Source organism: Bos javanicus, chromosome 8, assembly GCF_032452875.1.
Source record: "Bos javanicus breed banteng chromosome 8, ARS-OSU_banteng_1.0, whole genome shotgun sequence".
NCBI classification, from domain to species: Eukaryota; Metazoa; Chordata; class Mammalia; order Artiodactyla; family Bovidae; genus Bos; species Bos javanicus.
Window position 1 is genome coordinate 29,010,784 of NC_083875.1, and position 24,857 is coordinate 29,035,640.

At 38.4% G+C, this 24,857-nt stretch overlaps 1 protein-coding gene across 8 annotated transcripts in view; it reads right to left on the reverse strand.

The window, feature by feature from the left end:
- CCDC171 (coiled-coil domain containing 171) overlaps positions 1-24,857 on the reverse strand; it is a 341,259-nt gene that overhangs the window by 51,574 nt on the left and 264,828 nt on the right. The gene's annotated exons all lie outside the window — the stretch shown is intronic.

Here is a 24,857-nt window from a genome sequence, read left to right on the forward strand (position 1 = left end):
AATAAACAACTTTTCATCTTCCTTTAAAATAATAAAGCTAAACCTCACATTTTGCATTGAGAACAGTGACTATTTTAAGAAAGTCTGGGAGAAAATAATTGAGATTTCTTTTCCAGACTATTTATTTAAATAAGGCATACTTTGATCTATTGTGCTTAAAATTTAGAATGCAGTTTTTAAAGGTGGCACACTTATTTTCTTTGTAAAGTTAAATTCAAGTTGTAATTTGACCTAAATTTCAATCTTAAGACACACAGTAGATGGATATACAAGCAAGATATTTCAAAATAAGCTTAGTGTAATTTTCAATCCACCTAAAAAGCAAGTGCTTTGAAACAAAAGGAGCTGAACTAATCCTGTGATTAAGAGTAAATATTATAATTCCTATATTGTAAGCAAAGCATAATTATGTCCTTGCATTATACTAGATACAATAAAATAAATAACATAAGCAAGTGCTGGTAATTCTTTCTCTTCCCTAAGTAGTGTAATATTTGGGGGAATTGTTGGGTCTCTGTATCACAGTGTAATCATATTTTGTAAACTTTAGCTTCTAAAGGAAGCTATAATGAATTTTAAGTCCAAGAGTACTAGTATATCTTTTTTTAAGTCTTTCAAAATACTTCAAGTACAATAAAGTAAAATCAAACATTTCAAAGACGTGTTCAATACAATGTTATATTATTTATAAGAAAACCATGTTCCAACCACAGTAACAGCTTAGAACAATGGTAGACAGTCTGAGAATTTCCAAATTATATTCAATCTGAAGAGTGGTTTGAGAGAGCTTTACAAAACTAGATATTTGGGCATATGCATATGAAATAATCTGGTGAACAAAAAGTAAGAAACAACACATGCAATGTCTGAGAAACAGAAGTAGGTGTTACTTGTATAATTGTTAAAATTCATACCTTTTTGCCTAACGAAAGCCTATTTGCCCTCAAAAACCCAGTTCAGAAACCACCTCTTTAAAGAAGCCTCTTTTGAGCCCAAAGGCAGTGTTAATTTCTATTCTGGTTCTCTGTGGGTCCCTCATGCTTGCATGCAATTTTTCATTTTTTGCTTTGGCAGAAATGCATTCATTGACATGTTTATATTCACTACATCAAGGAGCTACCTAGACCAGATGGTGTGCCAAATCTAATCATCTTTATATCTTCAGGGATGGCCTGATGACTGACTGGAAGGAAGGAGGAAGAGAGGAAGAAAGAAAAGAAAGAAAGGAAAAAAGAAAAAGTCTGTAAAAGCGGAAAAGCCACAAGTTGAATAGGCATGTTCAACTTGGGGAAAAAAAAATGCCTTGGGAAAATATAACCTTAACACTCTAACGAATAAATTACTCTGTGTGCACACTAAGTTGCTTTAGTCATGTCCAAATAAACTGCTACTGCTCCTAAGTCGTTTCAGTCGTGTCCGACTCTGTGCAACCCCATAGACGGCAGCCCACCAGGCTCCCCCATCCCTGGGATTCTCCAGGCAAGAACACTGGAGTGGGTTGCCATTTCCTTCTCCAATGCGTGAAAGTGAAAAGTGAAAGTGAAGTCGCTCAGTCGTGTCCAACTCTTTGCGACCCCATGGACTGCAGCCTACCAGGCTCCTCCGTCCATGGGATTTTTCCAGGCAAGGAGTGGGGTGCCATTGCCTTCTCCAAATAAACTGCTAACCATACTTTATTCAAAGTCAGAAAAAGAAGCAAAAGTATAGCTGTAGGCAGAAAAAGATAGAGTACACAAAAGTGAATTCTATTATCCAATACTAAATAAGCATGGTACAACTTCATGTCTGGGAACATCTCACATGTCCTCTCACATCTCACATTCCTTACCTTGAGTCATTTCAAGGTAAGATTAGGGCTAATGCTAACACAAAATATTTCCCTAGATTTCAAAAGTAGATAAAAATCAGAAATTATAAAATCATATGTTTCTTCCTACACTGAGTCTCTCTCCACTTTTGTAAATTCGTTCATCTTCTCCATTGAGATGGTGGGCCAGGAAGAAGTCATATTAATATTTTTTTTTCTGGTCTTCACGCTGCCTCTTACTTAGCTTTATCTTGTTGGGTCATGTGGTCTCTCTGGGTCTCCATCTCCTCCCTCCGTAAAAATGGGAAGAAGAGTCCTTTTCTAGCTTATTTCTAAAAGTGTTGTAAGGATCAGATCAGTAAAAATATAATACAAAGCCATTCCCTTAACCATTCAACTCAATGGAATCCAATACATCTCATGGATTCTCATATACATGATATTCTAAAAGGAATATACAATATAAATGATATTCCTTCAAATCTTTTTTTGATTCATGTTGATGTATGGCAAAACCAATACAATATTGTAAAGTAATTAGCCTCTAAGTAAAATAAATAAATTTAAATTTAAAATAAATAAATAATAAAATTACCCAAAATCAAAAACAAATAAAAAATAAATACTTTTTTGAGAAGTTATGTCTGATGGAACAAAAGTCATAATTATTTTGGCTCCTTCCTTGATCTACTTTTAATTAAACTATAAAATTTGGGGCAGTATTAAGAGAAACCACATATTACTTCTTTATAACATTAAAAAGAATAAAATAATCTTACTTTTTGCTTAAGATTTAGAATCTTTAGCATTTAAAATCATTAAAGCAGTATTTCATTTGAGAGATGAAAGCATATAACACTGTGTAGGGTATTTTTTCAGAGCAGCAAAGGTACAGTGATCAATATAGAAAGTATGTTTCATGGAACTCATGCATGTAAAATATACTATATGCTTCTAAAATGAAAACCTCCTTCAGAATTGAGAGGCGGGGAGGAGTATCAATGAAATGGCAGAGCTATTCAAAGACGCCACAGCTCTTTTGAAGAATAAAGAATGTTAACTTCCAGTATTAAAAAGTGATTCAAACTATGTTATAAAGAAGGCCAGTGGAAAAAATCCAACCTTTTCGTATAAAAGAAAGGCGCCAACTTGGTAGAAGAAATGGAAATGGCAGTCGGAATCAGGGGAGGGGGAGGGAGGAGGAAGGAGTGAACATCTAATGACCTCTCCATCAGTCTCCTAAAGTCTAGCCCTCTGCAGCACTCCTCACTCCTGGATTAAAACATCACCCCTTTTCACATTAGGAAACAATGACAGAGCAGCATGATGCTATGAACAGCATGCCCAACATTTGAGAATGTATTCCATGTCGTCTTTCGCCCTTGGGATTTTGACTCTACCATGCCATGAGATATGAATCTCAGTGGGCTTTATCTAGTTACACGAGAAACAGAACAAAAAGCAGTTTCTGGACAAAAATAGGCTTTTGATTTAGAGATAATCTACTGTGTTTATAATCAGCATAACAAGATGAGAAAGTGCAAACATAAAATTTCACATCTATTTTAAGGAAAAGCATAAGTGTTTTAGAATAAAAATAATTCTGAGATACTATCATTTGTACTAGTATATTATTTATATAATTTGTTATGTACATATTATGTAGTTTTGACTGACTTCAAAATCAGACTTCAGGGAAAGTGGAAGTCTTAGGAAGCTGATGCTAGTTGAAGGAACAATTAGTGAAAAATGTCATAAGGCCGAGATGCCAACAGAATAGTAAATTTTCTATTTATATTTTTGAGTAAGTAATTGGGATGCAAGAACCTGACATTTTACTTTAAATTATGTAATTATGGGTATATTTCATTTCTATATACTACATAAATAAACCATATAAAACAGATAGACCAGACATATCAAATATGTGAAAATAATATATCTCCATAAAATGGGGAAAATGAGTCCTACCTCACAAAGATTGTGTGGGGAGGGGGTTAAATGAATTTAATACATGAACAGATAGTAAGTATCTGGCACACAACAAACACTCAGGTAAATGTTAGCTATAATAACGACAATGGTATTAGAAAATTACTATTTTAACTCATTAAAGAAAGACTCTATTTCTGAGGGGTATTATTGGACATAAGTATTTTAAATATAAGATACTCTATACATATTGAATATATTAATTTTTTTCAAACATAAAGAATACTAAAAGCTAATGAATGTTTACATTCTAACAAGAAAATGTCTCATTGTGAGAGTAAAAGGTATTATTTAAAGAATAATACCTATGGCTGATTTTATGTTGAGGTTTGACAGAAAACAACAAAATTCTGTAAAGCAATTATCCTTCAGTTAAAAAATAAATAAATTTTTATAAAAAGAATAAAGTAATGCCATTTGCCAAAATACAAATGGACCTAGCAATCCTCATACTGAGTAAAGTCAAACAGACACAGACAAATATTGTGATATTGCTTATATGGGGAATCTAAAAAATAGGGTACAAATAACTTATCTACAAAATAGAAATAAAGTTGCAGATGTAGAAAACAAATTTATGTTTACCAGGGGGTAAAAGGGGAGGGATAAATTGGGAGATTGGGATTGACTATACACACTGCTATATATAAAATAGATAACTAATAAGGACCTACTGCAGAGCAGAGAGAACTCTATTCAATACTCTGTAATGCCCTATCTGGAAAAAGAATCTACAAAAGAGTGGACATATGTATGTGTATAATTGATTCACTTTGCTGTACAGCAGAAACTAACACAACATAGTAAATCAACTATACTCCAATAAAATTTTTAAATAATAAAAGTTGTGCATGTGTTCATATGCATGTGTGCTAAAATTGCTTCAGTAGGAGCCTGTAGCCTGCCAGGCTCCTCTGTCCATGGGATTCTTCAGGCAAGAATACTGGAGTGGGTTACCATGCCCTCTTCCAAGGGCACTTCCCAACCGAGGGATCAAACCCCTGTCTCTCATGTCTCCTGCATTGGCAGGTGGGTTCTTTCCCACTAGGGCCAATAAAAGTTACTATTTAAGATGTCTTTCCTAAGAAAGAAAGTCTTATAATGATAACATTCTCATAGTTTTTTTAGTATCAAATTTTATTCCTTGGCACCTGGAATTAAAGGAAAATTATTATCTTTATTATTACACAGGCTGAAAGGTTGCTCATTTAGTTGATTTACTTTCATTCCAATACTTTACAAGTGTAGAGATGCAGCACAGAATGAGGGTTAAACGGTCTGTTACTCAGTTCAGTTCAGTTGCTCAGTCGTGTCCGACTCTTCGCAACCCCATGAATCGCAGCACGCCAGGCCTCCCTGTCTATCACCAGCTCCCAGAGTTCACTCAGACTCACGACCATCGAGTCAGTGATGCCATCCAGCCATCTCATCCTCTGTCGTCCCCTTCTCCTCCTGCCCCCAATCCCTCCCAGCATCAGAGTCTTTTCCAGTGAGTCAACTCTTCGCATGAGGTGGCCAAAGTACTGGAGTTTCAGCTTTAGCATCATTCCTTCCAAAGAAATCCCAGGGCTGATCTTCAGAATGCACTGGTTGGATCTCCTTGCAGTCCAAGGGACTCTCAAGAGTCTTCTCCAACACCACAGTTCAAAACCATCAATTCTTCGGCGCTCAGCTTTCTTCACAGTCCAACTCTCACATCCATACATGACCACTGGAAAAACCATAGCCTTAACTAGACGAACCTTTGTTGGCAAAGTAATGTCTCTGCTTTTGAATATGCTACCTAGGTTGGTCATAGCTTTCCTTCCAAGGAGTAAGCGTTTTTTAATTTCATGGCTGCAGTCACCATCTGCAGTGATTTTGGAGCCCAAAAAATACAGTCTGACACTGTTCCACTGTTTCCCCATCTATTGCCCATGAAGTGATGGGACTGGATGCCATGATCTTCGTTTTCTGAATGTTGAGCTTTAAGCCAACTTTTTCACTCTCCACTTTCACTTTCATCAAGAGGCTTTTGAGTTCCTCTTCACTTTCTGCCATAAGGGTGGTGTCATCTGCATATCTGAGGTGATTGATATTTCTCCCAGCAATCTTGATTCCAGCTTGTGCTTCTTCCAGCCCAGCATTTCTCATGATGTACTCTGCATATAAGTTAAATAAACAGGGTGGCAATATACAGCCTTGACAAACTCCTTTTCCTATTTGGAACCAGTCTGTTGTTCCATGTCCAGTTCTAACTGTTGCTTCCTGACCCGCATACAAATTTCTCAAGAGGCAGATCAGGTGGTCTGGTATTCCCATCTCTTTCAGAATTTTCCACAGTTTATTGTGATCCACACAGTCAAAGGCTTTGGCATAGTCAATAAAGCAGAAATAGATGTTTTTCTGGAACTCTCTTGCTTTTTCCATGATCCAGTGGATGTTGGCAATTTGATCTCTGGTTCCTCTGCCTTTTCTAAAACCAGCTTTAACATCAGGAAGTTCACAGTTCACATATTGCTGAAGCCTGACTTGGAGAATTTTGAGCATTACTTTACTAGTGTGTGAGATGAGTGCAATTGTGTGGTATTTGAGCATTCTTTGGCATTGCCTTTCTTTGGGATTGGAATGAAAACTGACCTTTTCCAGGCCTGTGGCCACTGCTGAGTGTTCCAAATTTGCTGGCATATTGAGTGCAGCATTTTCACAGCATCCTCTTTGAAGATTTGAAATAGCTCAACTGGAATTCCATCACCTCCACTAGCTTTGTTTGTAGTGATGCTTTCTAAGGCCCACTTGACTTCACATTCCAGGATGTCTGGCTCTAGGTGAGTGATCACACCATCGTGATTATCTGGGTCGTGAAGATCTTTTTTGTACAGTTCTTCTGTGTATTCTTGCCATCTCTTCTTAATATCTTCTGCTTCTGTTAGGTCCATACCATTTCTGTTCTTTATCGAGCCCATCTTTGCATAAAATGTTCCCTTGGTATCTCTAATTTTCTTGAAGAGGTCTCTAGTCTTTCCATTCTGTTGTTTTCCTCTATTTCTTTGCACTGATCGCTGAAGAAGGCTTTCTTATCTCTTCTTGCTATTCTTTGGAACTCTGCATTCAGAAGCTTATATCTTTCCTTTTTTCCTTTGCTTTTCACTTCTCTTCTTTTCACAGCTATTTGGAAGGCCTCCCCAGACAGCCATTTTGCTTTTTTGCATTTCTTTTCCATGGGGATGGTCTTGATCCTTGTCTCCTGTACAATGTCATGAACCTCATTCCATAGTTCATCAAGCACTCTATCTATCAGATCTAGGCCCTTAAATCTATTTCTCACTTCCACTGTATAATCATAAGGGGTTTGATTTAGGTCATACCTGAATTGTCTAGTGGTTTTCCCTACTTTCTTCAATTTAAGTTTGAATTTGGCAATAAGGAGTTCATGGTCTGAGCCACAGTCAGCTCCTGGTCTTGTTTTTGCTGACTGTATAGAGCTTCTCCATCTTTGGCTGCAAAGAATATAATCAATCTGATTTCGGTATTGACCATTTGGTGATGTCCATGTATAGAGTCTTTTCTTGTGTTGTTGGAAGAGGGTGTTTGTTATGACCAGTGCATTTTCTTGGCAAAAATTAGTCTTTGCCCTGCTTCATTCTGTATTCCAAGGCAAAATTTGCCTGTTACTCCAGGTGTTTCTTGACTTCCTACTTTTGCATTCTAGTCCCCTATAATTAAAAGGACATCTTTTTTGGGTGTGTTCTAAAAGGTCTTGTAGGTCTTCATAGAACCGTTCAACTTCAGCTTCTTCAGCATTACTGGTTGGGGCATAGACTTGGATTACTGTGATATTGAATGGTTTGCCTTGGAAACGAACAGAGATCATTCTGTCGTTTTTGAGATTGCATCCAAGTACTGCATTTCGGACTCTTTTGTTGACCATGATGGCTACTCCATTTCTTCTGAGGGATTCCTGCCCACAGTAGTAATTATAATGGTCATCTGAGTTGAATTCACCCATTCCAGTCCATTTCAGTTCGCGGATTCCTAGAATGTCGACATTCACTCTAGACATCTCTTGTTTGACCACTTCCAATTTGCCTTGATTCATGGACCTGACATTCCAGGTTCCTATGCAATATTGCTCTTTATAGCATCGGACTGTGCTTCTATCACCAGTCACATCCATAGCTGGTTATTCTTTTTGCTTTGGCTCAATCCCTTCATTCTTTCTGGAGTTATATCTCCAGTGATTTCCAGTAGCATATTGGGCACCTACTGACCTGGGGAGTTCCTCTTTCAGTATCCTATCATTTTGCCTTTTCATACTGTTCATAGGGGTCTGTTACTAGTAGTCTGCAAATAGCAACTATGTTCCCCAGTCAAGAGCCAGTCTAAGATCCAGAAACGGACTCTAGTCTGGATGTCTGGTTTCTGGCCCTGGCCCTAAATACGTGGTTCTTCATGACATTCCAGTACAAAGTTGTATAGGAACGACTTGATCGGGACGGGAGACTGCCTTCAACCTCCTTGCTTTACCACATGGAATTACGTGGATGTGTGTGCGTGCGTGTGCAGACATCAAAGCTGACAAGAGTGCTTTCAGCAAACATGAATCCCAAGGAATCAATAAGGAATAGAAAGTAGAAGGGGCCAGAAACAAAATTTTTGGGAAATCCTATCCAAAACATACAGAAGAAAGCACTCCTACAAAGATGTAACCAGCTACAAGTGGACTTGAAGCTACGCATATACAGCCATGAGAAGTAGGAGAGGGACTTAACTTGGCTTTAACAGTATGAAAGCCCTTAGGCTCAACAAAATGTTGTAACTAATGATTTTAGTGTGAGAAATATGATTGGGTATGCTTTCAGTTCAGTTCAATCACTCAGTGTGTCCGACTCTTTGTGATCCCATGAATCGCAGCACACCAGGCCTCCCTGTCCATCGCCAACACCCGGAGTTCACTCAAACTCACGTCCATCGTGTCGGTGATGCCATCCAGCCATCTCATCCTCTGTCGTCCCCTTTTCCTCCTGCCCCCAATCCCTCCCAGCATCACAGTCTTTTCTTTCTATGCTTTACAACTTCAAAAATCTGGTATAACTTTTAGGCGATACAGGTTATCCCCTAGTCTTCAAAAGTTTACCTTATGACATTTCACTTTCACTTCACATGCATTAGTACCTGTTTTCGCTAACTGAAAGAAACCTGAAGAAGATTTTTGTTTTCACCTTAAAAAAAGTCAAAATGCAAAAACATCAGGTGTTCTGAAAGGTGTGTGTTTTGCAGGGAGCCCATCTGGAGGCAGCATTCACCCAGGATTGTAAGAGTGACCCTCTAAACTCCTTTCCTGGGAACTGTTCTCAGCATCTCAGCCCACATATAGCCCACCACTTTGTGCTATATCTGTGAGCATCTGTGCTTTGTCTCCATTAATTTTGTTGATTCATTAGCAAGATGGGGCCTATGATAACTGCTCCTTCATTTAATGCCATTTCAGCTTATGACAGGTTTCACAGGAATGCTCTGCTTTCAGATAGAGGGGAAACCTCTATAGCAATTTGGAAGTCTAATACAGAGTCCTCACCCTCACCACTCCCGCAACGCATGGTAAAGAGGGGAGATGCCCCTGGCGGAAGTACACCACTGGCTGTGTTTATTAAATCATGACATGCATGCTTCAATCCTATCAAGTAAAAAATGCTTTGATTGGAATTTTGGCTAGAAAATGCCAACTTTCCTGAATCAATTGTTCTTTCTATTACTATATGTCCTGTTTTTATATCTTCATAAATGCATTTTACATTTAAATACATTTTATATTTTTAACAAAAATTTGAACAGATTTTTTATGTGTATACATAAATGAATTTTACAGATTTAGATCATTTTTAGAAAAATTCCAAAATTCTGGAAACACTTCCAAACAGCTATTTTCATAATGCTACATAAAAATCCTTCAATAAAGCAGTCACTTTTTTTTTTAATCTGTTGTGACAGAATGTATTTTGTCTTAAGTTCCTTCAAAGATTTTTTCTAGATATAATGTTTTTGATAGCCACTTGCCATCAAAGAAAAGGTCTACAGATTGAGATCTCTTCTCTTTATTTTATAGAAAAGTGCCATAATTCACTCAAGTTCAAGAGGACTTTGAACTACTTTGTCACAAGAAAACTAGCAAACTTTATATAGAAGATTTTAAAGACTACCTCTTAACATTGTAAACTACTGTAAAGACTACACTATGTAAATAATTTACTGCATAAACTACTTAACCATACAGAGTACACACAGTTCATGGTGAAATGCAAGAAAGTAAATAAACAAGTGAGGACACGATTCTCAGCTCTGTTGCACTGCAAAATCCTTCCAGCTTTTCCCAACATAACTGACAGGAAATATCAATGCTTAAAAAACGGACCAAGTGATGACACCAGTGCCAATCTATATCAAAGAGTGAAAATTTTATCTCTTACTTTATTAAAAAAAATAGGAAGAGTCCATTGTCTTGTATACCAACTGAGATGTAATCAGTCTCCAAAGTGAGTTAAAATGGGAAAAAAAAAAACAAAACTGAAGACTTCCATATACAGATTTCATATTATATTTAGTTCTTTGAATAACTTTAATTTTCAGAGTTTTAGGTTCACAGAAAAAGTGAGTGGGAAGTATACAAATTTCTCCTATAACCCCTGCCCCGACAAACCCAAAACATCCTTTACCAGAGTGGTACGTATGCTATAATCAGTGAACCTATACTGACACATCATCACCCAAAACCCATAGCTTACATTAATGCTGACTCTTGGTGTTACGCATTCTGTGAGTCTGGACAAATGTATAACGACATGTACCCACCACTGTAGGTGGAACAGAGCACCAGGCTCACTGACCTAAACTCCTCTGCACCTATTCATTCCCCTCTCCTCCCCAACTGGCAACTGCTGATCTTTCTAATGTCTCCATAGTTTTTATATTAACTTTTTAAACTTTCTTTTAAAAATCTTTTAAAATCATATATTAAAATTTTTCTATGTTTGTTTTATGTTATAGAGCTTATTTATTAGTGTCACAAGTATAAAAATATAAACACATACATATACTGGTCTATGGGGTCCAACTCCTTTGCGACCCCATAGACCGTAGCCTGCCAGGCTCCTCTGTCCATGGGATTTCCCAGGCAAGAATACTGGAGTGGGTTGCTATTTCCTTCTCCAGGGGATTTTCCCAACTCAGGGACCAAACTCACATCTCCTGTACTGGCAAGCATATTCTTTATCGGTGAGCCACCAGGGAAGCCCTCCATTGGGAATACCAGCTCAAAAATACAAGTAAGAAATCAACAAGCATGGAGAGCACCCCTCTGCATCACGGGGTGACCGACTGAACTAGACAGCTCTTCCCCTACTGGTGTGAAGGAGAGCACCCCACAAACTGAATCAGTGAGTAGCCTAGAGTCAGAAAGCCACAACATTAGGCCCCAGGAAGCCTCCACATCCAGGAGGCAATTGACCAACCCAATGTGCCTGGCAGCAGAGACATCCCATTTCTTTCCCTAACACTCAGCTGCAAGCTCCAGTAATCAGATTTCTCATCTACATAAGCATAAAAGCAGCATCACATTTCAGGATTACCAAAAACTTAATGACTTAAAATAATACAGATTTTTAGCATCTCATAGTTTCTACAGGTCTAGCAGGGTTAGCTGGATCCTAGTCTCAGGGTCTTGCAAGGCTGAAATAAAAGTGTTAGCTGGAGCTTTGATTTTTTTTCTCATCTGAGACTCAGGGCCTTCTTCCAAGCTCATTCAGGTTGTTGGCAGAATTTAGTTCCTTCCAGTTGTAGAATGGAGGTCTCCATTTTCTTGCTGTCAAGCTCCTAAGGACCTTCCTCAGATCCTTGCCAAAAGGACTCCTCCTTCCTCAGCTTGGCTGTTTGCTTTCTTCCAGGCCAGCAGAAGAACACATCTCTGACACTTCAGTTTAGTTCAGTTCAGTTCAGTCACTCAGTCATGTCCGACTCTTTGCAAGCCCATGAATTGCAGCACGCCATGCCTCCCTGTCCATCACCAGCTCCCAGAGTTCACCCAAACTCATGTCCATCGAGTCAGTGATGCCATCCAGCCATTTCATCCTCTGTCGTCCCCTTCTCCTCCTGCCCCCAATCCTTCCTAGCATCAGAGTCTTTTCCAATGAGTCAACTCTTTGCATGAGGTGGCCAGAGTATTGGAGTTTCAGCTTTAGCATCAGTCCTTCCAAAGAACACCCAGGACTGATCTCCTTTAGGATGGACTGGTTGGATCTCCTTGCAGTCCAACGGACTCTCATGAGTCTTCTCCAACACCACATTTCAAAAGCATCAATTCTTCAGTGCTCAGCTTTCTTTACAGTCCAACTTTCACACCCATACATTACCACTGGAAAAACCATAGCCTTGACTAGACAGACCTTTGTTGGCAAAGTAATGTCTCTGCTTTTGAATATGCTATCTAGGTTGGTCATAACTTTCCTTCCAAGGAGTAAGCGTCTTTTAATTTCATGGGTGCAATCACCATCTGCAGTGATTTTGGAGCCCAGAAAAATAAAGTCTGACACTGTTTCCACTGTTTTCCCATCTATTTCCCATTTCACCTTCTTTTAAAGGGCTCATCTGATTAAGTCAGGCCCAACCCAGTATGATCTCCTATTTACTGCTCTCACCCTCAAGAAGAGGGAGTTAATTACACAATTGATGTATGTTGGGTGGGAGATTTGGGGGATCATCTCATAACTCTGATTACCACAATGTAAACCATAGACCTTTATACAAAAATAAATTCAAAGTTGATCACAGATTTAAATGTAAAACATAAAGCTGTAAGAAAATGTAGGTGAAAATCTTCAGCATCTAGGACTTGGCGAAGAATTCTTGGACCTGATAACAAAAGCATGATTCATAAACAAACAAAAAAATGAGCGAGTTGAATTAAATTAAAATCTAAAACTTTTGCTCTGTGAAAGATCTTGTTTCAAAGACTAAAAGACAGGTTACACATAGGAAAACTATTTGCAAGCCATCTGTCTGATGAAGAACTAGCTTTCAGAAAATATTTTTAAAAAAATCTCAAAACTCAATAGTAAAAAGACAAACACTATAATTAGAAAATGAGCAAAATATACTAAGATACATTTTACCAAATAATTATTTTTTACAAATTGCAAATAAGCATATTATTTGCAATACTGGCCACTAGAGAATTATAAAAACCACAGTGAGGTATCACTACATACCTAATGGAAGGGCTCAAAGAAAAAATTGTGACATCAAAAGATGACAAGGAAACAGAAAAACTGGATCTCATGCAGCTTGGTGAGAATAAAGAATGGTATAGACACTCTGGAAAACAGTTTGGCAATTTCTTAAAAAAAAAAAAACTAAGCATACACTCATATATGGCCTAGCAATCACATTTCTGAACACATTTATCCTAGAGAAATGAAAATTTATGTTAACCCAAAAATAGGTACACGAGGAACTTCCCTGGTGGTCCAGTGGTTAAGAATTTGCCTCACAATGCAGGGGACGTGGGTTTGATCCCTGGTCAGGAACTTAAGATACAACAAGCCATGGCGTAATTAAGCCCATGTGCCAAACAACTGAGTCCACATGCCGCAACTAGACAGTCCATGTACCACAACCAATGATCTCACGTGACACAACGAGGATCCCGTGTGCCACAACTAAGACCCGATGAGGCTGAATTTAAAATGTACATGATTGTTCACAGCTTCATACATAACAGCCAAAAATCAGAAACAATGAAAATATCTTTCAGTGGATGAATGGCCCAACAAATTATGGGAATAGCCATACCATGAATATTAGTCAGCAATATAAAGGAATAAATTATTGACAGATATATTTATAACAACTTGGATAGATTTCAAGGGCATCATGCTGAGTGAAAAAAGTCAACTCAAAAGGTTACATTCTATAGGATTGCAGTTACATATTCTTGAAATGACAAAATTATAGAGACAAAACATTTAGTGGCTACCAGGGGTTAGTGCTGATTTCCAGGGAGGGGCTGCTATGTCTACAAAGTAGTTAGCAGAGGAAAATCTTTGTGGTGATGTAACAGCTTGAGAGCTCCATGGACTGCAGGGAGATCCAACCAGTCCATTCTGAAGGAGATCAGCCCTGGGATTTCTTTGGAAGGAATGATGCTAAAGCTGAAACTCCAGTACTTTGGCCACCTCATGCGAAGAGTTGACTCATTGGAAAAGACTCTGATGCTGGGAGGGAATGGGGGCAGGAGGAAAAGGGGACGACAGAGGATGAGATGGCTGGATGGCATCACGGACTCAATGGACGTGAGTTTGAGTGAACTCCGGCAGTTGGTGATGGACAGGGAGGCCTGGCGTGCTGCCATTCATGGGGTCTCAAAGAGTCAGACACGACTGAGTGGCTGAACTGAACTGAACTGAACAGCATTGTATTTTGATCATGGTCATGACTACACAAATACACACAGGATAAAATAACATAGAACTATACATACATATTGTGGCAATGGCAATTTTCTGGCTGTAGTACTGTCCTAAAGTTATGTAAGATGTAACATTAGGGGAAACCGAGTAAAGGATACATAGGAACTTCTCTGTACTATTCTGTAACTTCTTGTGAGTATAATTATTTCAAAATCAAAAGGGAAGTATGTGTATATGTGTGCTGTATGCTAACATTTAGCTAAAAAGAGGATATATACACATTTATCTACATATATTTTAAAAACAAATAAACAAGGAGAGAATAACACATCTCTTTAAGTTTAAATGGTAGCTTTTTATCTGGCAAAGGCCTGGACTATCCACTATTCACTCTTCTGCCCAGAACTCCTACAGACTTCTTCATATAGATACTTGGGTTAAACAACCTTACTTAGCACACTCAGCCTGAGAGGATGTCAGACAAATTTCAGTATTTGCTCACTGACTGGCACAGAAATGCCAGAAGGAGCCATAGGAGAGCCTGTAGCAGCAAAGGAGTCAGTGGAATCTGACTCAGGGCAATATGCAATCAGCCCAACTCTCCACTCAAAGTCAATCCCATATCTGCCTCAAAAAGTAACCGGGGGGGGGCAGTCCTAGGATGCTGGAGGAATAGGATGCGGAGACCATTTTCTACCCCACAAATTCATCGAAAGATCATTTGAACGCTGAGCAAATTCCACAAATTTACAACTTCTGAATGCTGGCGGAGGACACCAGGCACCCAGAAAGGCAGCCCATTGTCTTCGAAAGGAGGTAGGACAAAATATAAAGGATGAAAAGAGAGATAAACAGTTAGAGACGGAGACCCATTCGGGGAGGGAGTGGTGAAGAAGTGTCCAAACATCAGGAAACCCTCTCACCGGCAGGTCTGTGGGGAGTTTTGGAATCTCAGAGGGCAACATAACCAGAAGAAAACAAAAAAAAAACCCTACAGATTACACGCCTAACCACAACTCCCAGCAGAGAAGTAGCCCAGACGCCCATGTCCACCACCAGCAGGCAGGGACTGAACACGGAGGCGCAGGTTGCATTGCTTAGGGTAAGGACTGGGCCTGAATGCCGTGAGGACAATCTGAGGGAGCTAAAGTGAGCTAGCCAGAGAGAGAGGAAAAAAAAAGAGAAAGAGAGAGAGAGAGAACTTTCCCGCAAAAAGCTCTAACCCAAGGCACTCTTGGGCCCGGCCACAGAACAAAGGACTGAGTGAATGCCAGAGGACAGCTAGCCAGCTGTGGACCTTTTTCTCAAGTGCACACAGAACCTTCTCCAGGATAGATCACATCCTGGCCATAAATATCACCTTAGTAAATTCAAAAAAACTGAAATCATTCCAAGCATCTTTTCTGACCACAATGCGGTAAGATTAGATGTCAATTACAGGAAAAAACTATTAAAAATACAAACATATGGAGGCTAAACAACAGGCTTCTGAATAACCAACAAATCACAAAAGAAATCAAAAAAGAAATCAAAATATGCATAGAAATGAATGAAAATGAAAACACAACAACCCAAAACCTATGGGATTCAGTAAATGCAGTGCTAAGGGGAAGGTTCATAGCAATACAAGCTTACCTCAAGAAACAAGAGAAAAAATTTTAAAAAATAACCTAACTCTACACCTAAAGCAACTAGGAAAATAAGAAATGAAGAACCCCAGGGTTAGTAGAAGGAAAGAAATCATAAAAATTAGGGCAGAATTAAATGCAAAAGAAACAAAAGAGACCACAGCAAAAATCAACAAAGCTAAAAGCTGGTTCTTTGAGAAGATAAATAAAATTGACAAACCATTAGCCAGACTCATCAAGAAACAAAGGGAGAAGAATCAGATCAACAAAATTAGAAATGAAAATGGAGAAATCACAACAGACAACACAAAAATACAAAGGATCATAAGAGACTACTATCAGCAACTATATGCCAATAAAATGGACAACTTGGGAGACATGGACAAATTCTTAGAAAAGTATAACTTTCCAAAACTGAACCAGGAAGAAATAGAAAATCTTAACAGACACATCACAAGCACAGAGATCGAAACTCCCTTAAAGTCAGGAACAAGACAAGGGTGCCCACTCTCACCACTACTATTCAACATAGTTTTAGAAGTTTTAGCCACAGCAATCAGAGAAGAAAAAGAAATAAAAGGAATTCAGATTGGAAAAGAAGAAGTAAAACTCTCACTGTTTGCAGATGACATGATCCTCTACATAGAAAACTCTAAAGTCACCACCAGAACATTACTAGAGCTAATCTATGAATATAGTAAAGTTGCAGGATATAGAATTAACACATAAAAATCCCTTCTATTCCTATACACTAACAATGAGAAAACAGAAAGAGAAATTAAGGAAACAATTCCATTCACCATTGCAACGAAAAGAATAAAATACTTAAGAATATATCTACCTAAAGAAACAAAAGACCTATATATATAAAACTATAAAACACTGATGAAAGAAATCAAAGAGGACACAAATAGATGGAGAAATATACCATGTTCATGGATTGGAAGAATCAATATAGTGAAAATGAGTATACTACCCAAACCAATCTATAGGTTCAATGCAATCCCTATCAAGCTACCAATGGTATTTTTCAGAGAACTAGAACAAATAATTTCACAATTTGTATGGAAATATAAAAAACCTCAGATAGCCAAAGCAATCTTGAGAAAGAAGAATGGAACTGGAGGAATCAACCTACCTGACTTCAGGCTATACTACAAAGCTACAATCATCAAGACAGTATGGTACTGGCACAAAGACAGAAATATAGATCACTTGAACAAACTAGAAAGCCCAGAGATAAATCCATGCACCTATGGACAGCTTATCTTTGACAAAGGAGGCAAAAATATACAACGGAGATAAGACAATCTCTTTAACAAGTGGTGCTGGGAAAACTGTAAAACCACTTGTAAAAGAATGAAACTAGAACACTTCCTAACACCATACACAAAAATAAACTCAAAATGGATTAAAGATCTAAATGTAAGACCAGAAACTATAAAACTCCTAGAGGAGAACATAGGCAAAACACTCTCCGACATAAATCACAGCAAGATCCTCTATGACCCACCTCCCAGAGTAATGGAAATAAAAGCAAAAAGAAACAAATGGGACCTAATTAAACTTAAAAGCTTTTGCACAACGAAGGAAACTATAAGCAAGTTGAAAAGACAGCCTTCAGAATGGGAGAAAATAATAGCAAATTAAACAACTGATGAAGAATTAATCTCAAAAATATACAAGCAGTTCCTGCAGCTCAATTCCAGAAAAATAAACGACCCAATCAAAAAATGGGCCAAAGAACTAAACAGACATTTCTCCAAAGAAGACATACAGATGGCTAACAAACACATGAAAAGATGCTCAACATCACTCATTATCAGAGAAATGCAAATCAAAACCACAATAAGGTACCACCTCACACGGGTCAGAATGGCTGCTATTCAAAAGTCTACAAACAAGAAATGCTGGAGAGGGTGTGGAGAAAAGGGAACCCTCTTATTCTGTTGGTGGGAATGCAAACTAGTAAAGCCACTATGGAGAACAGTGTAGAGATTCCTTAAAAAACTGGAAATAGGGCATACACACTAAGTAAACCAGAATTGAAAGAGACATATGTACCCCAATGTTCATCACAGCACTGTTTACAATAGCCAGGACGTGGAAGCAACCTAGATGTCCATCAGCAGACGAATGGATAAGAAAACTGTGGTACATATACACAATGGAATATTACTCAGCCATTAAAAAGAATGCATTTGAATCAGTTCTAATGAGGTGGATGAAACTGGAGCCTATTATACAGAATGAAGTAAGTCAGAAAGAAAAACACCAATACAGTATACTAACACATATATATGGAATTTAGAAAGATGGTAATGATGACCCTATATGCGAGACAGCAAAAGAGACACAGATGTAAAGAACAGTCTTTTGGACTCTGTGGGAGAAAGCAAGGGTGGGATGATGTGAGAAAATAATATTGAAACATGTATATTATCATATATGAAACAGATCACCAGCCCAGGTTCGATGCATGAGACAGGGTGCTCAGGGCTGGTGCACTGGGATGACCCTGAGGGATGGGATGGGGAGGGAGGTGGGAGGGGGGTTCAGGATGGGGAACACATGTACACCCATGGCTGATTCACGTCAATGTATGGCAAAAACCACTTCAATATTGTTAAGTAATTAGCCTCCAATTAAAATTAATTAATTAATTAAAAAAAAAAACCAAGGAGGGAGGTGAATCCACACTCTACAAATGTACTGGAATGTATGGTAAGTCAATAAAGCCTAGGCTGGACCAAATCTTTGCCCAAGGTGTTCTCACTTCCTATAGAGCCCCAATCACTAAGGAATGTCTGGTAAGTCAATAAAGCCTAGGCTGGACCAAATCTTTGCCCAAGGTGTTCTCACTTCCTATAGAGCCCCTATCACTAAGGCTTACTGGGATCCCAGTTCTAACAATAATTACTATGTGCCAGACACCATATTGGGCTTCCCTAATGGCTCAGTGGTAAAGAACCTTCCTGCCAATGCAAGAGACATGGGTTCAGTCCTGAGGTTGGGAAGATCCCCTGGAGAAGGGAATGGCAACCCAATCCAGGATTCTTGCCTGGGAAATCCCGTGGATAGAGGAGCCTGGTGGGCTACTGTCCATGGAGTTGCAAAAGAGTCAGACACGACTCAGCAACTAAACCACAAACAAGACTCCATATTATGAGGTTTGTATATTTTTGCAATTCTAACTATAACCTCGCAAGACTCACATTATTTCTATTTTATAGAACAAGAAACTAAGGTTTAGCAATGCTGAGTACATTATGCAAGGTCCGCTAGCTAATAAAGAAAGGAACTAGGTTTCGAATCCACATCTGTCCAATTCCAAAGCCCATGCTCACCCTATGTGTTGCAAGTTTTCCCATTTGCTTTGGACTGTTTTAGTGTTGTTTTTTTTTGCTTTGTTTTGGCTGTCTATCATACAAAGTTTCTCACTTAAATCAGTAGAATTCAACTAAGCTCTCTAAGTTTCACAAAATTGTGCCAGTAGTCTATCACAACACTCATTTTTGCTAATTTCAGTTTTCTCCCCTATTAACTGAAAAAGGTACAAAAGCAAAGCCCATGGACTTCCCTGGTGGTCCAGTGGTTAACAACCTGACTGCCAATGCAAGGCACTCACGTTTATTTCCCTAGTCCAAGATGATTCTACATGCCTCGGGACAACTAAGCCTGTGTGCTACAACTATTGAGCCCACACACTGCAACTAGTGAATTCACACACACTAGAGCCCATGCTTCGCAACAAGAGATACCACTTCAATGGAAGCCCATGTGGTACAATGAAGACCCAGTGCAGCCAAAAATGAAGTAAATAACAATTTTTTTTAAAAAGCAAGCCCCTCTTGAATTTTGCTACGAAACCAAGATTCTCAAAGATATCAAACTCATTAATAATTATTACATTACACTGACTCTGAGCTAATAATTCTTGCTTCTGTAATGGAAATAAATATTTATTTAAGGTGAAATTTTCTTGGGGATTTCACTCATTCTGTAGAATGAATTCAGTAAACATTTACAAGTCAATGAATCTCTATACTATCCAAATATGTCACATAAAATCTATACTTTCTCCAAAGCATCTTTTGATTTTACCAAAATGTAATATGAAAGGAAGTTGTCAGGTTATTTTAATGAGAAAAAATTATATTGATTATAAACTATAGCAAATGTAGTATTATCCACACAATAGAAGATAATTAAAAAAAGACAAAATTTGGAAAACAACTCCTAGTGTATTTAATTGACTTATATACATAAAATGAGAGTGTGCTGTGCATCTCTCAGCAGGCTGACTTAAGGATCTGATATTGGTAGAGGACTTTACAAGGAAAATACCAAAACAATGACATCATAAATCCTACCTATATAGGATTAGCTCATCTGACTCAATTTCTCATTCTGAATGACATCTAGGCATACTGGATATATGTGCAGAAGGAATGGGATTCCAAAAAGTTATATTTTCATTTTTTGTACTAAGACTGGGGAAAACTTTTACCTTGCCATATTGAAATATTAGCTAGGAGAGAAATGACCTTTCTTTTATGTAGAAATAACAATTTTGGTAAACCTGGTTCTCTTTTCCCTCTGTCTCAGATGAGATGGTTTTCCATTGTTAGACAGCTCACTTTGACCTTTAATATCCTAGGGGTTGTGTGCATGTACTGGAATTACTATGTGTCCCTGAGAGACTGGTCTGGAACACTGATATCCACTTACGACTGTACACTCCTATTTATTTAGTACAGAGAATGATTAAAATTATGCACAACCAGATACTTAATGCAATATGCACACAGAGATTAAATTGCTTTTCAGTGGTAATAGTGACAATGATAAAGATAGTAAATGTGTCAAGTAATTAGTACAAAAAATTGGGGTGCAAATGTACAACCTCCTGAAGTCAAGCACAATTAAAACAAAAAACCATAAATTGATTTAACGTGATGCTGCATGTAGTTCAGGTAGGTTTTTCTCAGTGTTATTAAGAAAAAGAGAATCTAAGTTCATTTCCCCTTCTTGCCATCTGAAATGGCCCTGGACTTAACTTATCCCATCACTAAAAATTTTTACTGGCACCACTTTGAAGGATGTAAAATATAGTAGCTTTTCAGGTATGAGAAGGAGCCTCATGGGAAACTATATTCAGCAGAGTTGTAGAATACTTTTGCATCAGATTTTTAAAAATGATGTTTTCTTTGTATCGTGTTTAGACTCTCAACTTTTTTCTGGCCTCCACTCAACCATGGCATATATAACTTGAATGTGCCTAAAACAAGGCCAATTATTTGTCAAATATATTATTTGCAACCAGAACTGAATCAAGGCCAATTTGAGGCTAAATGCAGCATCTAGACTGATGATGACGACTATTCTTATTATGCTAGAGCTTAATGTAGAGAAAGACCAAAGGGATAAGAAATGACATATTGGCTTCTGGTAAGAATATGAAAAAGAAATCATCAAAATAATCAGAGTCTGAAAAAAGCTCCTCATGGAAACTACTGCATATGGACATATATAATAAATATCCACAATACAGTAAGAATATGGACTATAATAATGGTAGTAGAAGTTGTAGCTCAGCAGCAGCAGTAGTAGTAATGAAATTCCCTTGCTATAGAGACTTAAAAATTTAAGACATATACAAAACGCTCACCATATAGGTCAATTATAGAACTGTCACTGTGTTTACTAACATGTTGGAAAAGAAGGCCGGACAAAGTGACAGTAGTTCAGTTCGTGAGTAAGAGAGATGATGCTGTTAAAGTGCTACACTCAATATAAAGCAAATTTAGAAAACTCAGCAGTGCTCACACGGCTGCAAAAGGTTAGTTTTCATTCCAATCCCAAAGAACAGCAATGCCATAGAATGTTCAAATTACCATATAATTGCACTCAAATCATGTGCCAGGGAGGTAATACTCAAAACCTTCAAGCTAGGCTTCAATAGGACATGAACCAAGAACTTCCAGATGTACAAGCTGGATATAGAAAAGGCAGTGGAACTCAAGAGCAAATTGCCAACATCTGCTGGATTATAGAAAAAGCAAGGGAATTCAGAAAAACATTTACTTCTGCTTCATTGACTACACTAAAGTCTTTGACTGTGTGGATCACAACAAACTGTGGAAAATTCTTAAAGAGATGGGAATACCTGACCATCTTACCTGCCTCCTGAGAAAACTCTATGCTGGTGAAGGAGCAACAGTTAGAACCAGACATGGAACAATGAACTAGCTCAAAACTGGGAAAGGAGTACATCAAGGCTGTATATGTCACCCTACTTATTTAACTTCTATGCAAAGATAGCATGAAAAATTCTAGGCTAGATGAATCACAAGCTGGAATCAAGATTGCCAGATGAAATATCAACAACCTCAGATATGCAGATGATACCACTTTAATGGCAGAAAATGAGGAGGACCTAAAGAGCCTCTTGATGAGGGTGAAAGAGGAGACTGAAAAAGCTGGCTTGAAACACAACATTCAAAAAACTAAGATCATGGCATTCAGACCCATCACTTCATGGCAAATAGATGGGGAAAAAAGTGGAAATAGTGACAGGCTTTATTTTCTTGGGCTCCAAATTCACTGCAGATTGTGACTACAGCCATGAAATTAAAAGACACTTGCTCCTTGGAAGAAAAGGAGCAAAGCTATGAGAAACCTAGATAGCATATTAAAAAGCAGAAGCATCATATTTTACAAACAAAGGTCCATACAGTCAACACTATGGTTTCTCCAGTACTCATGTATGGATGTGAGAGTTAGACCATAAAGAAGAATTGATGCTTTTGAACTATGGTGTTGGAGAAGAATCTTTGGAGTCTCTTGGACTGCAAGGAGATCAAACCAGTCAATCCTAAAGGAAACCAACCCTGAATATTCACTGGAAGGACTGATGCTGAAGCTGAAGCTCTAATATTTTGCCACCTGATATGAAGAGCTGACTAATTGGAGAAGACCCTGATGCTGGGAAAGACTGAAGGCAAGAGAAGGGGGCAACAGAGGATGAGATGATTGGCTGGCATCACTAACTCCAGGAAACAGTGAAAGACAGGGAAGCTTGGTGTGCCTCATTCCACGGGTTTGGAAAGAGTTGGACACAACTTAGCAACAACAACAACAACAAACAAATAACTGCAGGGCCATAGGAAACCATGAAGAAACGTAGCTTTACTACTTCAGCTCTCCATCAGAAAAAAAAATATATTATTATAGTTACCATTTCTTTGGAACCTACTATATCTTGACATCACTGTGAGTTTGACAATGGAGATTTACTAGCCTGCTTCAAATTCTATTGACATACAGATAAGACTTAGCACTGTATGAGTGTAAAAATGAATATTTTTATTGAACTCTGATGGTGTGAGCTGGAATTCAGGAAGTCTGGCTTTGACTAAATGTCAAAACCATAACATCTGGCACTGATATATGGAAATGTTTATATAAACTTTTGATAACTATGAGTATATTCTTCAGAGATCAGTTACTTCGACTAATCTCTATTTCTTATCAAGTAATAGACACACCTCTGCAGGATGATTTAGACTGCTCATGCAAAAGAAGAGCATTTTCTTGTCACAGTAAATAAAGTATAAGAAAATCTGAGCATGGTCTGTGTTCTGTGGCTACATGCATCATCTCCAATCTTTACACTGTCCTTGCAAAATAGGAATTACTTAGTATAATGTTATATCTAAAACTACTGATGTTCAGAGTCCATAACTAACTGTCTTAAGGGCACATTGCTAATAAATGGCACAACTGGAAATCAGTGGTCCAACTGATTCCAGACTCCTTGCTCTTTTATATGCAAACAGCTCTGCCTCTTGAGAACACCCTAATGCTGGGAAAGATAAAGGGTAGAAGGAAGGGGGTGACAGATGATGATATGGTTGGATGGCATCATTGACTCAATGGACATGAGTTTGAGCAAACTCCAGGAGATAGCGAAGGACAGGGAAGCCTGGCGTGCTGCAGTCCATAGGGCCACAGAGAGTTGGACACAACTAGGCAGCTGAACAACAACAACTGCCTCTTGAAAAGTCTACAACAGAGAAAAATCCAATCCATTAGTTAACGTATCCAACAAATATTTCTGAGTGTCTGTTATGTTCCAGGTGTTGAAGATACTGTGCTAAACATCAAGCCATGCCCGCATGGGTCTTACATTCCAGTGAGAGGAAAATAAGAGTTCATATGCTGTGAAGGAAAATAAAGCAGTCATGGCTATAAAGTGTGATGGGAGGAGGGAAGCTATTTGAGTGAGTGATGAGAGAAGGCTTCCAACAGACAATATTTAAGTGAAGACATGCAAGAAGGGAAGGACTGGGCTTCATGAACACCTGGTGAGAGCCCATCAAGAAAAGGGACCAGCAAGTAGAAGGCCTCAGAAATGGAACTGTGCCTGCCGCATCCAAGTTAAACCAAAAGGCCAGTACTGCTATTACGTATCTATTGCTATATTCTCAGTGAATGAGGTGGAGAGCTCTGGGAGAAGGAAGCTGGAGAGTCAAGACCAGACTGTGGAGAGCCCATGGCCAACACAAGTCAGCTGAAGTTTATTTGAAGGCCGAGGTAAAGCCATTTACCTGTATATGAAGAGAGGAGGCAAGCTCTGATTCCCATTTATTAAGCTGGGGCAGTAACACACTTTAAGATTTCACAGTGACACTGAATGGGTGAAACACTAATAGAGTAGACAATCTCCTCAAAAAAGACAGAACTTTTCTTGTTCAAAAAGTTTTCTCAAGGAGGATGTAAAACAAGATTAGCGATACATTCAGACCCTGTCCAAGTCTCCATATTCCACAAAGGCTCCCAGGCATACGTGTTGGCCCGTGACAGATCCCTTATTAGTGCTTGTTTTGTTCTTTCTCTATTAGGAACTAACATTTGGGATTCTTGTTTTAACTCCTTCTCCCAAAATGCGCATCCATCCTCTGTCATCTCAGTCATGCATAGGGCTGG